The sequence below is a fragment of the Oryzias latipes genome, chromosome 3 (genome assembly GCF_002234675.1).
Source record: "Oryzias latipes chromosome 3, ASM223467v1".
NCBI classification, from domain to species: domain Eukaryota; kingdom Metazoa; phylum Chordata; class Actinopteri; order Beloniformes; family Adrianichthyidae; genus Oryzias; species Oryzias latipes.
In genome coordinates, this window is record NC_019861.2 from 22,627,606 (window position 1) to 22,641,488 (window position 13,883).

Genomic DNA, 13,883 nt, shown 5'->3' on the forward strand with positions numbered 1-13,883 from the left:
TGAGATATGCAAGTGCCCATAGGTTCCCTTCACAAAATACGCTCGGATTCTCTAACTAACCTAATTTCTTCATTTCTAACAGCCAGGCTGCACGCAAGGAGAGATAGCCTATCACTTGCAAAAAGCAAGTCAAAGTGGTTAAAAAAAAGAACAATCTGTACAATGTGAGTGCGTCTCACCCACTTCCACCCTGCTTACCTGTATGTGTTGCTTAAATGTTCACTACAACCTGCCGCCTGCAGCATGCCCATAGACAAAAATGTGCATGAACATTTTTGCCTTATGGACTCACCAAGAAGCCTACAAATCTTAACATTTCGGTCGGGTCACCTGCATGCTCAAAAAATGTTTCACCTGTAAACAGCTCATATCCACCCGTTAGTTAGGGACATTTGCATTGCAGAAAAAAAAAGGCTCCATGTTTAAAGTCTGTTTTTTAGTTATGATAAACTGCAAATTGAGCCTTTGACATCTTGCAGGAAACCTTGTGCACATGTCAAGTCCTGCCTATAGACAATTAAAAAAACAAAACAAAAAAAAGCTATCAGGCCCGGTTGCTTCAAGGAAATGTTCAACAGCAATGATTTTATGGACTTGGAGAAATGGCTGTTATATTTTCCACACTTGGAAGATGCCTATAAGGCCTCCCCACAAGCATTTAAACCACAAACACTGGAACATGCAGAGTTCCACTTCACTCTCAAACCAGCACCAACACAAACCTGCAAACCTCCCACATCCCTCTTGGGGACTTGTTGGTTGGCAGCTTATGAACAACACACAGTTACCCATGCGCGCACACACTCTTTTCCACACACTCTAATTTAATATCCATAACAACATAACCTTGAAGGATAAAAATGCAGGACTCATTTAAATGCTAATTTGTTTGTTAACATAACATCAAGATTCCATGCGGGACAGGTTACAGAACCAGGCTGTCACTTGATATGTATATTTTATTCCACTTTGTTATTTTTATTGGAACTTTGATTATGATAATACAAAACACTAAATAAAACATTAATATAAACGGGAAAGACTTGAGTATTATCTTTTATGTATTCGGGTGCTTATTATCAGGTAGAAAAATATGAGTGACACCATGAAAAAGGATGAGGGATTGGAGGAGTTTTTTGAGAAAGCATCAGTATTTCAAGAAACTGGTTATTCCAGATGCACTTATACTTATGGTTAAGATTTTACTTTCCTGTCAAATGTATAGATCATTTTAAACTTGACAAAAATTACATTTACAAAAGACATTACTGAACAGGTCATAAAGAATTTGGTTTGTTTGCCAAATATTGTAAGCAAATGTATTCATCCATTACAAAAAAGATGATTCAATAATTATGATAACTTCTTTCTTCTAACTAGTTATTACCTTATCCCAGGGAGATGTTCACGGTTCAACACGGAATTTGTTTTTCATCATAATGTTAAAGTAAACATAGAATTGTAGCTCCGGATTATGCAAGCTAAATATTATATATATATATATAAAAATAAGTAAATTAAAATTGAAATGTAGAATCACATTAAAAACAAAAAATGTCTTTTTTTTTTACATCACGTGCATATGCTGTGGTCTATTTTTTTGTATCTCATATTCTATCTCGCATACAAGCCACATTCAAAATGTTTAATTTTTTGAATAAAAGTGTATCAAAGACAGCAAAAACTCCCATGCAACAGCCCAAACATTACTGAAAAAAATATCTCCTTCATTTTAGTTTAAAATTTACCTTAGTTTTTAATGCCACAAATGCTGCCAGTGAGTTGGATGCTTTTTAGATCTGTTGTGTTAATGTGTTTTAGATTGAGTAATATACTGTTTGCGGCCATTTTTCAATAAGCTGTTTTTGTGTGTAATCTTAATTGTTAAAGCTTTTTTTTGTGTCATTTTTATCTAATTCCTCCAAAAAAGACAAATATACCTTTTTTTTCTTTTCTTAAGTCCATAGGATGATAGGTGCTGTTTTGATGCAATGTAAAAGATCCTACAATAGACACAAAACCACTGCATTGTGATGGTAAGGTTAAGCAACACTTTTAGCGGCAGAGTTGGAGTATTTATGGGGTTTGGTCTGATCTGGCATGACTTCCAATCACAAGCCAAGGCCAGCAAACATTGGTGATGAAGTGATAAGAACGCTGAACTCTTAGAGCAACAGAGTTGCATTACTTGAGAGGATGTGCGGTTCCGCAATTATTGTATCAGTTTTCTACAGCTCATCAAATAGACATCACTTCTGAATGTGTTTAACCAGTGGATCCAACTGGGGAAAACAAAAGGACTGGATTTGGTCTTTTGTGCTTGAGAGGAAAGCATCTAAAGAGTACCGGTAGTCTTGTGTTTTTAGGTCCTAAGACTTTCATTTCATTATTGAATTTTTAAATGAGCAAATGTCTATGAATGAAAGTTGGCATGTATTTAAACATAACTGTCCCACTTGACTACTATACTTGACTATTATCCTGTTTATGCATATTTATACTCACAATTCTATACAACTTTCAGGATACATACCAACCAAATGCACACTTTAAAAAGCATACTTTTTCCTCTACTTTAATTTGAGACTAAAGAATTTGACTTTGGGAGAACAAACGGGCAGAGAAAGAGTGCTCTGCCAGATGATCAATAGAGGCACAGCTTTAGATGAGCCTCCTCTTGATGTGAGCCCCACTCCAGTTTGCATCAAGACAAGACCAAGAGGAACACTTCTCAAATACTTCACTTCTCAAATGTGGAAAACTTTGACAGATCTGCAATATGTCAATGTTGTCAGCAATACACTGAACCATACGTCAACTCATGGGTTCCCTAAATTGAGGTGAGCACTCTTTGTTGTCACAATAGTACTACATTTTCATCATTGTACATTTAAAGGATTCCCAGTGTCATCATGTAGGATTCGGTTTTTCACACAAGTCCATTTGTCTATTTTCATAAATTCTAGTCAAGGGTTTATGGTGGGAACATTACTCTGCTTTTCCTGCATATCCTGTCTTTTGCAACAATAGCTTTTAATTTAATCATAGAGTTGACATAAAATGGTTGTTTAATTTAACAAAAGAAATACAGCTTGAAGTACAGATAAAGTACTTCACAGAATGTTCTTACTGAACTGAAGGGCCATCCATCCATACATTTTCTTAATCCGCTTTATCCCTTTCAGGGTCACAATTTTGCCAGAGCCTGTCCAGACTGTTGGGTGAAATCAGGGTACACCCTGAACAGTTCGCCAGTCTGCCGCAGGACACACAATCACTCAATCACTCACTCACTCACACATGCACATCTAAGGACACTTTAGAAAAGGGGTAGGCAAACTTTTTGACTTGTGGGCCACAGTTTTTATCTAAAAATAAAAACTTTTAATTTAAAAACTTTGGTTCTCATTTTAGAGCCATTTGCACCATATGATGTACCTCATGTAAAACTTAGAGAAATGCTGCCTTCATGTGGTGTTTGAATGATAGAAAAACAAAAAACACCAAATCTTCCAACACCACATAGATGCACATTAACCTTTTTTCTAATCGTCAATTTATTTGTTGTGCAGCATCTATGGGCGCTAACCACTGCTGCACTGTTTAGCCCTGAACTGAATGTATTCATAGTCCTGCCAGAGTGACTTTTGTATAACATGCTAGCATAGTTGCCAAAAAAACTGGACTGCAAATCCAGCATTTGTACGTGCTTTGTTTGTACATCTATAACCAATTCAATTTGTGCCTCTTGCTGGACATTTCCAGATAGTAACGGTAATGTAAAAGTTAGAGGAAAAAGTCAAGTAACACTTTCATGAAGTGGTTATTTGTAAAAGTAAATTTGGCATGTAGAGCTCCAAAAAATATAATGTACTTCAAACTTATTTATCTCACAAGCATTCCCTGGTTTATGCATTTTTAAAGGCAGCTTTTCCAAATATGAACTATTTGCAAGTTTCAGTTTCAGAAGAACATCTAATCTCTATTTTAAATTTCGTTTTACTAGTCACAATAACAATTAATCTAATCTAAAATTAATAGAGATTAAGGTTGTCTGATCATACAGACAGTTTAGATGATGCCAGGTTTCTTAGCAATTCAGTTTTAATAAGTATAAAATATGAGAACTTGCTTAAGAGTGAGATGTGTTTTTGCAACATGCCTCATGAGGGTGGGAATAGAGCCTTTGGGTTTAGTTTTAATGTGGTGTAAGTATTCAGACTATGGGATGGGTAGATTTAAAAAAAAATGGTGCTGGGTGTAGAAGCATAAAATTTTTAAGTGTGTGTGTGTATACAATCACACCCAACATTACTGTAAGAATATCTCTGCAGGCCTACATTTACAAGCATCTTCGCATTAGGTACATGAACACGCAGGTACATGTGTTTCTGATTAAGTAGACAGGCAGGAATATAATAGTTAGTGGCAGGAATGGGGTCAGGTTCCCCCAAAGGTCCTGCTCTAGCAAGGTGGGCGATGGGTTTAATAGTGGGTTCAGAAGAGTGTATTTACACACGAGTTTGCCAGAAAGTGTGTATTTGAGATTGGGTTGTTTTCACAGAAGTGTTGTTGCAGAGAGCAGGACCCACCCGAGTCAGGAACAGAGGCTTGATTGTGTAGCAGAGTGGGCTGGAGGGCCAAGCCTGCTCTGGGGAGAGCGTACGGTGTTATGGATTTCCTTTATAGCCACATTGTGACAGGTGGTAGAGAGACTGCTGTCACAATATGGTCTGGCATAAAATGTGAAATCATGCAGAAACAAACTCGAGAGTTGATTTTCTTTGTTTCAACCTTCAACTGCTCACTTTAATTGCAGACACTTGAAACTTTGTTTTAACATGCAATCTAAAAATGGACCTCTTCTTATGGTTTTGTGATCTAAACTGCTGTCTTTTGTCAGTTTTGCTCATTCGTTCTGAGCTTAGCCAAAGTGTAATTTCCCAACTTCAAATCCATAAGTGCTACCAGGGGAGGTGCTGGGTGGATTACAAGGTTAAGGCTTCATTTTGTCCCTGAGCTGTGGAAGAAAACGAAAAGCAACAAACTTGAGTGTGGCCTTTGCTGGTTTGTGGTTCCAAGGAGAGCATGAAGCTGCCCTTCAGGCTCTGAGGTGCCTGAACCACTTTCACTCACTTCTCTCACTGCCTCAAACTGTTATTGAACTAGGGGCCTCAAGAGGGCGACTAAAAATATTGTTTAACGTGCCTTGACAGAAAAATGTTAGATTGCAGCAAGAAGTACAGCAGCGCGGTGCCGAAGCCACTGCCCTGATCACACAAGGCAAACAATGAAACTTGTGTGGTGTGTATTTGATCCCAACACAGACCACAAAAAAGCTAAACATTAATCAGCGCAATTATTTACCTTCAAAGGAACTCATCCCTTGGCAATGCAATAGACTGGCAACCTGTCTAGAGTGTACCATGCCGTCGCCCTGCAGTTACTGTGATAGGCTCCAGCCAACCCCCCCCTCCCCATGGCCCGGCACAGGACGAAGCAGTAAAGGAAGATGGATGGATGCAACTTGTACTCTGCACTAAACAGGGGCCATTTGTTCTGATGAAGTTACTTTTTTTATTTTAACTTCGGTTTCAGCAGAGCTTATGTTTCAGTTTTGTGGTCAGAAATCTGATCAAAGTTCTACAGCAAACACAAACGGATACGCTGACCACATCAGCAGCAGATAATTCAGGGTGGTGCAGAATCTGTTTGAAGTGATCTGTGAAAAATACGGCCACTGGCGCCATGCAATCTCTGCTAATGAAATCGGAGTGAAGACTGATGTAAAAATAGAAGTTTTACAGACTGGAAATTTTAGTTTTTGTTTATAAAATGTTATTATAAAAGAAGAATGATGTTTATATTTAAGCATCATTTCATCCAAGCTATATGCCTTTTTATATTTAACATATTTACATAAAAACCACAAAAAAACCCGCAGCAGTTTGGATAATTTTTTAAGAGTCTACTCTGTGTAAACAATTGCCACAGTGATGAGTACTTAAAAATGATAAATATTGAGGATTTCATTGTACATTTAATTATAGTCGGCTCCTGATATACAATAGAAGTTATAAACATAATAAAAATGTCCAGGATATTACAAACCTTAAAAATACACAATTTTTGTGCTTGTTGGACGGCATACTGTTGTCACTGGCTACGATGTAACTTATTTAAAGAATTACTTTCCAAATCAATGAGATTTTGAAGATTGTTTATAAAGCAAGTATCCGAAGATGCTCAACTTTTGCAGTGCTGAAATATAGCAAAAGAATAAAATAATTTAGAAAGTCGTGATGACAAATTAAGCATGTTTTCCATCCAAATAATATTTTCCTTTTTTTTTGAATGTTCTGTTTTACTTAAAGGTAATATACATTTGATTACTTTTCGTTTATTTATTTTTTTAATAACTTGATTTTAATAATCTGAGTATCTTAGCTGCAGACGTTTTTAAATTTGCAATGTGTTTTGCTGGAGGGAAAACAAACAAAAAAATGTATTTCTTGTGATTTCACAGGCAGTTTTCAACAGACTGCTTCACACAGTTAAATGAAATACAATTTATTCTAGTATGGTAACATTTAGTGAGACAGATTTGTGCTGTTTTTATCTTTGAAGGGTTTGGCATTATTGTGCTACTTTCATCACAAAAGACAAATGGACCAAATGATTTTGAAAAATCACGGCTTATAAACGAGATTCAAAGAGTTTTTCACCCATAACGGTGTTGGGTATAGAATTAGAAAGAAAACTGTTTCTGACAGCAGGACATTACACACCAATTCCCCTGATCTCCCCCTTGCCTCCTTCTGCATTCAAAAATATACACTCTGCCTGCTTCCCCTAATTACCTAGCATGAACATGGCTGTTTCCACTTTCCACTCACACATAATAGAAACTGCGTTTTAATAGCCAGGCATCATAAAATGTCATGCTGACTTAACAGACACGAGGAACAGAAGGAGCAATAACAGAGGAGGGGGATGGAGTGAGGGATGGGGGCAGGGGGAGAGCAGTACAATGTAGGAAACGCTCAGAACTCGAGATGGATTTTGAATTTACTTCCACTTACCTGTTATTTTCTTTTTGGCATCCCTTTGCCTCCCCTCCTGGGATTCCTGCTGGTTTGCCGTCTTTCATTCTCATTTAGTCTTTTTCTGTTTCTAGAGACTGAATGACTAAGAAAAAAAAAAGATAATGTATGTAATCACAAATTAATTTGAACTTTTCATAATTTCACTTATTTCCCCTCTAGTTTTTTAGTACCACCATTGCCATTGGATGCCTTTCATCCCCACTCTCTATCCTCGGCCACCATTTAAAGACCCACCATAATGAAAATCCTGTTTTTGGTGTTTTCAACATGTCTTGTGACCTTTCTGTCATGATGGACATATATTTATGTATAGAAATTACGTTTAAAAAATGAATTTCTTTATTCAAATTGTTCTGAATTAAAAGCAAAAATGCTGTTGGACAAAACTTGTGGCAGTGACATGCAGTAAGTGCTACAATCGGCAGGCCATAGGCTCCCTACTTAGCTCCGTTTTAATTTCAGACAAATGGATTGATGCCAGTGTTCAATTTCCTCGTTTAAGTTGGCATCTGAATCAAAACTGTAAGGCTGGATAGTGCTGATATTTTTCGTCATTTTTGTTGCACCACTGATGTTAGGTTGGGGGCGTGAGGGGCTGTAAGCTAGCAGAAGCCCGCAAAAACAAAGGGATGATGGGAAGTGTGGCAAGGCTTACATTGCACCAACAGTCACGCCCACAACTTGGCGTTCAATTTCTAATGAGCTTCTACCGCTCTGCAGAAACCATGTCTTAGAAAGCGACACAGGTTTATAGATTTTGGCTAAGAATAGCATAATCGTACTAAAAAGACCACCTGAACGCTGTAAAAATAGATCAAAAGATGATTGGAGTGGGACTTCAAACAGCATTGGGATGTTTTTTTGTAACACCAACAACAAAAAACAGAGCGGATCTCAGATTAGTTGACTTTATAGTCAGCTTAGCTTTTACAGCTTGTCATTACTCAGACATCTGACGCATTTCAACAGGAGCATTAGTCAACCTGTAGCCAGCACCACCCATTGGGGCAACAGAGATAAATCACCTGCCAATTTCTGCAGCATTTTTCACCATCTTAAGGAAAGACAAAGACGGCTTTCAGAAGACGGTATTCAACTTATCGGCCCACCTTCTTTGCACACGATCTGTCAGGATTCCAAAAACACCTGCTTGGTCTCTGCTCTAATATCATTGCTAATGTTTTCTTGATCTGCTCCTTGCTGTGCCTAAAGATTTGCTTAAAATATTCTCCGTTCTTTTAATAATATACCTAAGAAGTATAAATTGCAATCATTTCCGCTCTTCCTGTTGGCTGGGCCAAGCCTCCTGCCTGTGTCTCTGGGCTTTCATTAATATTTCATTGGGCATTGTGTGATGGATAGGTTGTATTTATTCAGTGCTTTGCATCTGCTATGTGACTATGACTCATTTTGGGGCATTATCTATTCATGGCTTTGGATAGGTTTTGTACAGGAAGTCATAATTAATGTGTCACAGCAGGAGGTGTCAGTAGATAGCAGGTTTGTTGTGGAGCATAATGTGATGTGCAGTGCAAACAAACAGAAGGATATTTATCTGCTGTCCAAAACATGAACAGTACTTCTTTCTCGGTCCAGACCTCCCAGCAGATCACAGGCTGTTTCAAAGCACAGCTGGTATTATAAATACTGGTTTTAAGTGTTGATCTTTCCTAATAATTTGTTTTCTGATCATTACTCATCAAATTCAAAAATTCTGCTTGGTTTTGTGGTGACCATCTGTCTAGAACAGCTTAAAAAATTAATAATAATGGTTCAAAAGTGGGGCTGCAAGGGTTGATGCCCTTGCCCCACAGCAAGAAAGCCCCCTGCTCAAGTCTTGGTTGAGGGACCCGAAACAGAACACCAATGGGGGACCCTCCTGCGTGAAGCCTGCATGTCCCCCCTCGTGCATGCGTATTAAACTACCATGATACTTTTATTTGAACATTTCGTGACATTGCCGCATTTGTCCTCTACACCTGATTTTCGAGCCAAAGCTACCGTGAAGTGCAATTCACACTGACAGATTTTCCACAAACACCCCCCCCCCAAATTTTTTTTTTTTAGAAATTAAAATAAATTCCAGAAACCAAAATACAAGTCTAAACAGATGAAATTAAATTAAAATGAAATGTTTCGCAAAACAAAAGTAACTACCAGGAATCAAATTCAAATGTTAAAAAACCAAAATGAAATCAGAAAGGTGGCTAGGTAGACCTACAATGGGACATCGCTTATTGGATGATAACGTTGAGTCTTTTCAAATGAGTCTTTAATGTCTGCATACTATATAGGTTTTATGATTATTATGGAGTATACCCAGTATTTCTTAATGCTAAATGAAAAAATACATCACTAAATAAATACATGTATTTATTCTAAATACATGATGGTCAGTGATGTCCCAGAGTACCTACCTTTTCCAGATTTTTTAAAAAAATGAAAAGAAAAAGTGTTTTGGAAAACAAAAGTAATAACAAAAATCAAATAAAAGGTTAAAAAGGACAGGAAAGAAGAAACTGGAAAAAGTAGATACTATAGGACATCGCTGAGTGGGTGATGATGTTTTACCATCATTTCAACTGAAAGTTATTTGGGATGGAGTGATACTGGATATGGTCCATACCAATAGAACTTGTAATAGCATGCGGACAATAAAGATGCATTTGAAAAAACTCAAATGTCAAACGTCTTCATCTAATCAGCAATGTCGCCAATGTCTCATAGTACCTCTTTTTTCGCTTTATTATTGTGTTTTGTTTTTTAGCATTTCATTTTGATTTCTATAAAGTACTTTTGCATTCAGAATTTTTTTTTTTCTTTTCAGTTTTTTATTGTGTTTTGGTTTCTGGAATAGTGTTTTCATTTTTAAAATCTAAATTTATTTTATTATTTGTTCAGCTTTTTAATTGTCGTTATGATCTTTAATATTTTTTTTTGCGTTGAGTAATTTGTCAGTGTAATTTGCACTTTCACTAACTTCAATATCAGACAGTACACCAGCTGAAATGGAAACAATGGTATCTCATTAGAGATGTCGTGTTTGTTGTTTTATAACTTTGAAGAAAAACTGTGTTGTAAAGTAGCAACTATGAATAAGGCAATTAAAGAAAAACACAAAAGAACCTGGAGTTTTCTTTTCTTTCCGTTTTGACTATTCTTGTGTTTGATGTTTATTTTTCTGAGGTGTCCATCTTTTTTCTGTTTCTTCCTTGCGAAGTGCTTAGTCTCTCCTAACTTGGAGCCATTCCTAATTCCACTTCTGTTTGTCTGCTGTTGGCCAACCTTAATCACACGCTGTTTGTTATGTTGGTGGTTCTGACCACTTCCAGGTGCATGACCTGATTTTCATGCCAGGTAGGTGGTCCAGCAGCCACACAGGGGTGTCTATAACCAAGCGGCACGCCTTTCAGAGCGGTCCAAATTTATGAGTGCACTTACTGGAGTCATTACTTTCCCTTAATGCAGAGTAAAAGAAAATGGTTTCTGTCGTTTCTATCTTACTTCTATCTCTGCTGAAAATGGTTCTTTCCCTCAGTCTGTCAGTGGGTGCAGAAATGATGGCTGCCTAGTATTTGTAGATGTCAGCAGATCCAGATCCTTTCGCTGAGTCTCATAACCTTGTGGGGCGAAGACGGTCCCAGGCCAAGAAAAACATGTGAAAACCAGTGTGAAGTCGGTGCTAAATGGAAACCTATTCAACAATTAAAAAGCAGTCAAATAGGCTCAGTCAAGGCCCCCCTCTGAAACTTGATGTAATATAAATTATGCAAGTTTAACATCCATAGTTGATGGTATATTTTGGAGTTGAAACAGAAGACTGTCTTACGGTTTGTCTTTTGCCAAGGAATGTTCTAGAAATCCACTAAGTAAACAGACTGCTGTCTGAAACCACTACCAGGCTCTCAACTGTACAGAGCAGGAGGCTTTTCCTCTGATCCGCAGTTTGGGAAACTTCTTCTCCATGATCCTTGATCCTCTCTTTACTTTTTCTTTTTCTAATGTGTGAAAGCTAGAAACGTTACACGCTCCCTTTCACTTTCCGTCTTTTTTCTTTCAACGTTTGGTGCTGTTGTAAACCAGCGTATTTATTTTCCAGATCATAGAGGCTTTTAGGTTGTTTATTGTCTAAGGGGATGGAAATAGAGGAGGAATAATAAGAAGGGCTCAGTGTTCTGAACGGGGTGTCAACCCTCCCCGTTTGTTTAAATAATTTATCGTATGGGGCAACGCAAACATGTGTGTTGTACATTGTGGACCAGTTTAGAAAGTGCTACTAACCAGACACTGGTTGTGCTGAATATCAGATTTTTGAGCAGGTGGTGTTTATTTGAAAATTTGTTGTTGAGATTTTGACAGACTTTCCTCCTCAAGTGAACCTCAGTATCAAACCGTAAAACATACAACACGTGTGGGGTCTGGGGTTTGGCACTGAGAGTCCCAAAACGTAACTTATTCTTCTTTTTTGCTCCAAAACACTTTATTTGTGAAACTACTTATGTTTGACAACTACAGTAAAACTTTTGCTAAGGTTCTCCTACATAATTGTTCAGCTGGACTGAAGAAGAAACTGAATATAAAAATAAAATGGAAAGACTTTTTGCAAGTAGAGTTGTATGCAAATGTGCTTTGGATGTAGAAGCAGGGCTTTGTGCTTGTTAAATATGATTTCTGATTAGACAAGAAGTCTGAGTGTTTTAGTCAACGTCACTGCCATTCTGCACACATCTAACCATAGACCTGCTGTGTGAGTCTTTTGAGTCTTCCATTCCTGTTGATTGCAAAACTCCATTCATTATTTACACTAATATATTCCCAAGCACCTAGAAAGTTACCTATTTCCCAGCTCCAGCTATTCTGAAGTCCCTGAAATATTCCAATCTCGAGGAAAGGCAGAAAAGGAAACATCACACCGAAGGGAAGTAAATTCAGAAGATTTAATGCCTCTTTTCTTTAAAATGCAAAACAGCTTGTTATTTTTGGGGCGACTTTATACGCACACTGTCTGACAAACCTAAAAGGCTTGGCAGTGCCCCGTTAAGTTACATGTTTAAAGATTCCAGCAGTGTTTATGGTGTGTGAAATGCAATTTTGGAAAGTGTCCAGTTTGCTGAGACAGAACACGTGTTTTAATTGAATTCCAACACATTTCAGAGTCCCCTCAAAACTGTGCCTCAAATGTAATGTGAAAGCCAGATGCTGCACGCAGAGCATTGTGTGTTGGTTTGAGTTACAGGCAAACACGGATAGACTCTGGTCCAACAGACTCGGTTATTACTCAAGTCAAACACAATCAAAGGGACTTTAAATAAATTCTGGGCTGGATTATAATGGAATACTGAGATGCTGAATGCTATAGATGTTGTGATAATTATCTTGACTTCAGTGGTTCTCTTGCTTGTTTAAAGCTGCCAGGCTTTTTTCTAGTGGACTTTTTCACCCTAAGAAAATGTTTTTTTTCCTCTTTACAGTCAGTCGCAACTTTTTATGTGCTTGGCAAATATATAGTCACTTGCTGCAAACTTCTCAGCAAGATTTGTGTAGTTAAATACTTACCAGTTTAAACTTCTGCACTAAAAATGTTCAGCTGCATTCAGCAAATAAAACATGTGATTTGATGCCAAACACTGCTTTGAGAGTCCTGTACCAGTCAATGACATACTGAGCCTCTGACATCTTTGTAATGATGCAGTGTGTTGTTTTTCTGTTTGGACATGGATTTTTCCATACAAGTTTTTGTCTATTTTGGTTGTCTTGCAGAGGTGTGTCCTATTGTTGGGAGGATAATAAACAAAAACAGTGCTCTTGTCAATGCTGGCACGTTTTAGTCATTAAAACAATATGTGCAAAGGCAAAAAAATAAAAATAAATACATGAAAAAAAAAGAATAAAGAAAAGAGAACGAGGCTAAAGAAGTGGGTGATATTAAGGGATCAAAATATCGATTTGTTCACGATTAATAATTGCAGACAAATTCGCGCTTTTGTGAGATGATGATGAGATGTGAGATGATTTCAATTTAAATCCATTTTTGGGTTTCCACTTGTTAGTCATTAACCGCACCTTGATTGGAGGCTGACTGACTTCAGGAGAGAGGAAGATGAGGAGAGTTTCAGAGGTGAAAATGGAGAAAAGAAGGACGGCGAATGAGGTACGCCGTCTCAAATACGCCTTTGGTTGTCATAATCCAAGTACTGTGTTCTCTGTTCCCTACTAGAAGTGAGTGCTTGATGCTTTTTCCAACATTATTTATTAAGCAGGTTATTTATCATGTGCCAAATGAAAGAACTTTAACTAATGTGTTGGTTTTCTTTTTGCTAAAAATTTAAATAAAAAGTTTGTGGTCAATATTTTTTGGATTGCTCAGGTAAGTGTACTGTTTTTCAATGTGTTAAATTAGGGAACTCTGTACCTGATGTCTTTTTATTCATTTATTTATTTAATTTTCCTCAATTATTCAAAAAAGGGGGGAGGGGGTACCTCTTGAAGGTGTAAGACTGGAAGTCTGTTTTAATGAAAAAAAAATTATAAAGCCGATTATGTATTTGTATTTTGATTTTTTTACTGTACCACAATGTCATGAATTTAAATGAAAAAAATCACAATGAGGTTTCCACGGCATGAGGTCCGATTAAAAATAATTACTTAAAATTATTAATTACAGGTCATAATTAATGAATGACAGCACTACATGATATATCTTTAAAGGCTAAATAAAATATTTTTGACATAAAAAAAGATTTTTACATAATAGAAATAAAATCTCCTTTTTTACAA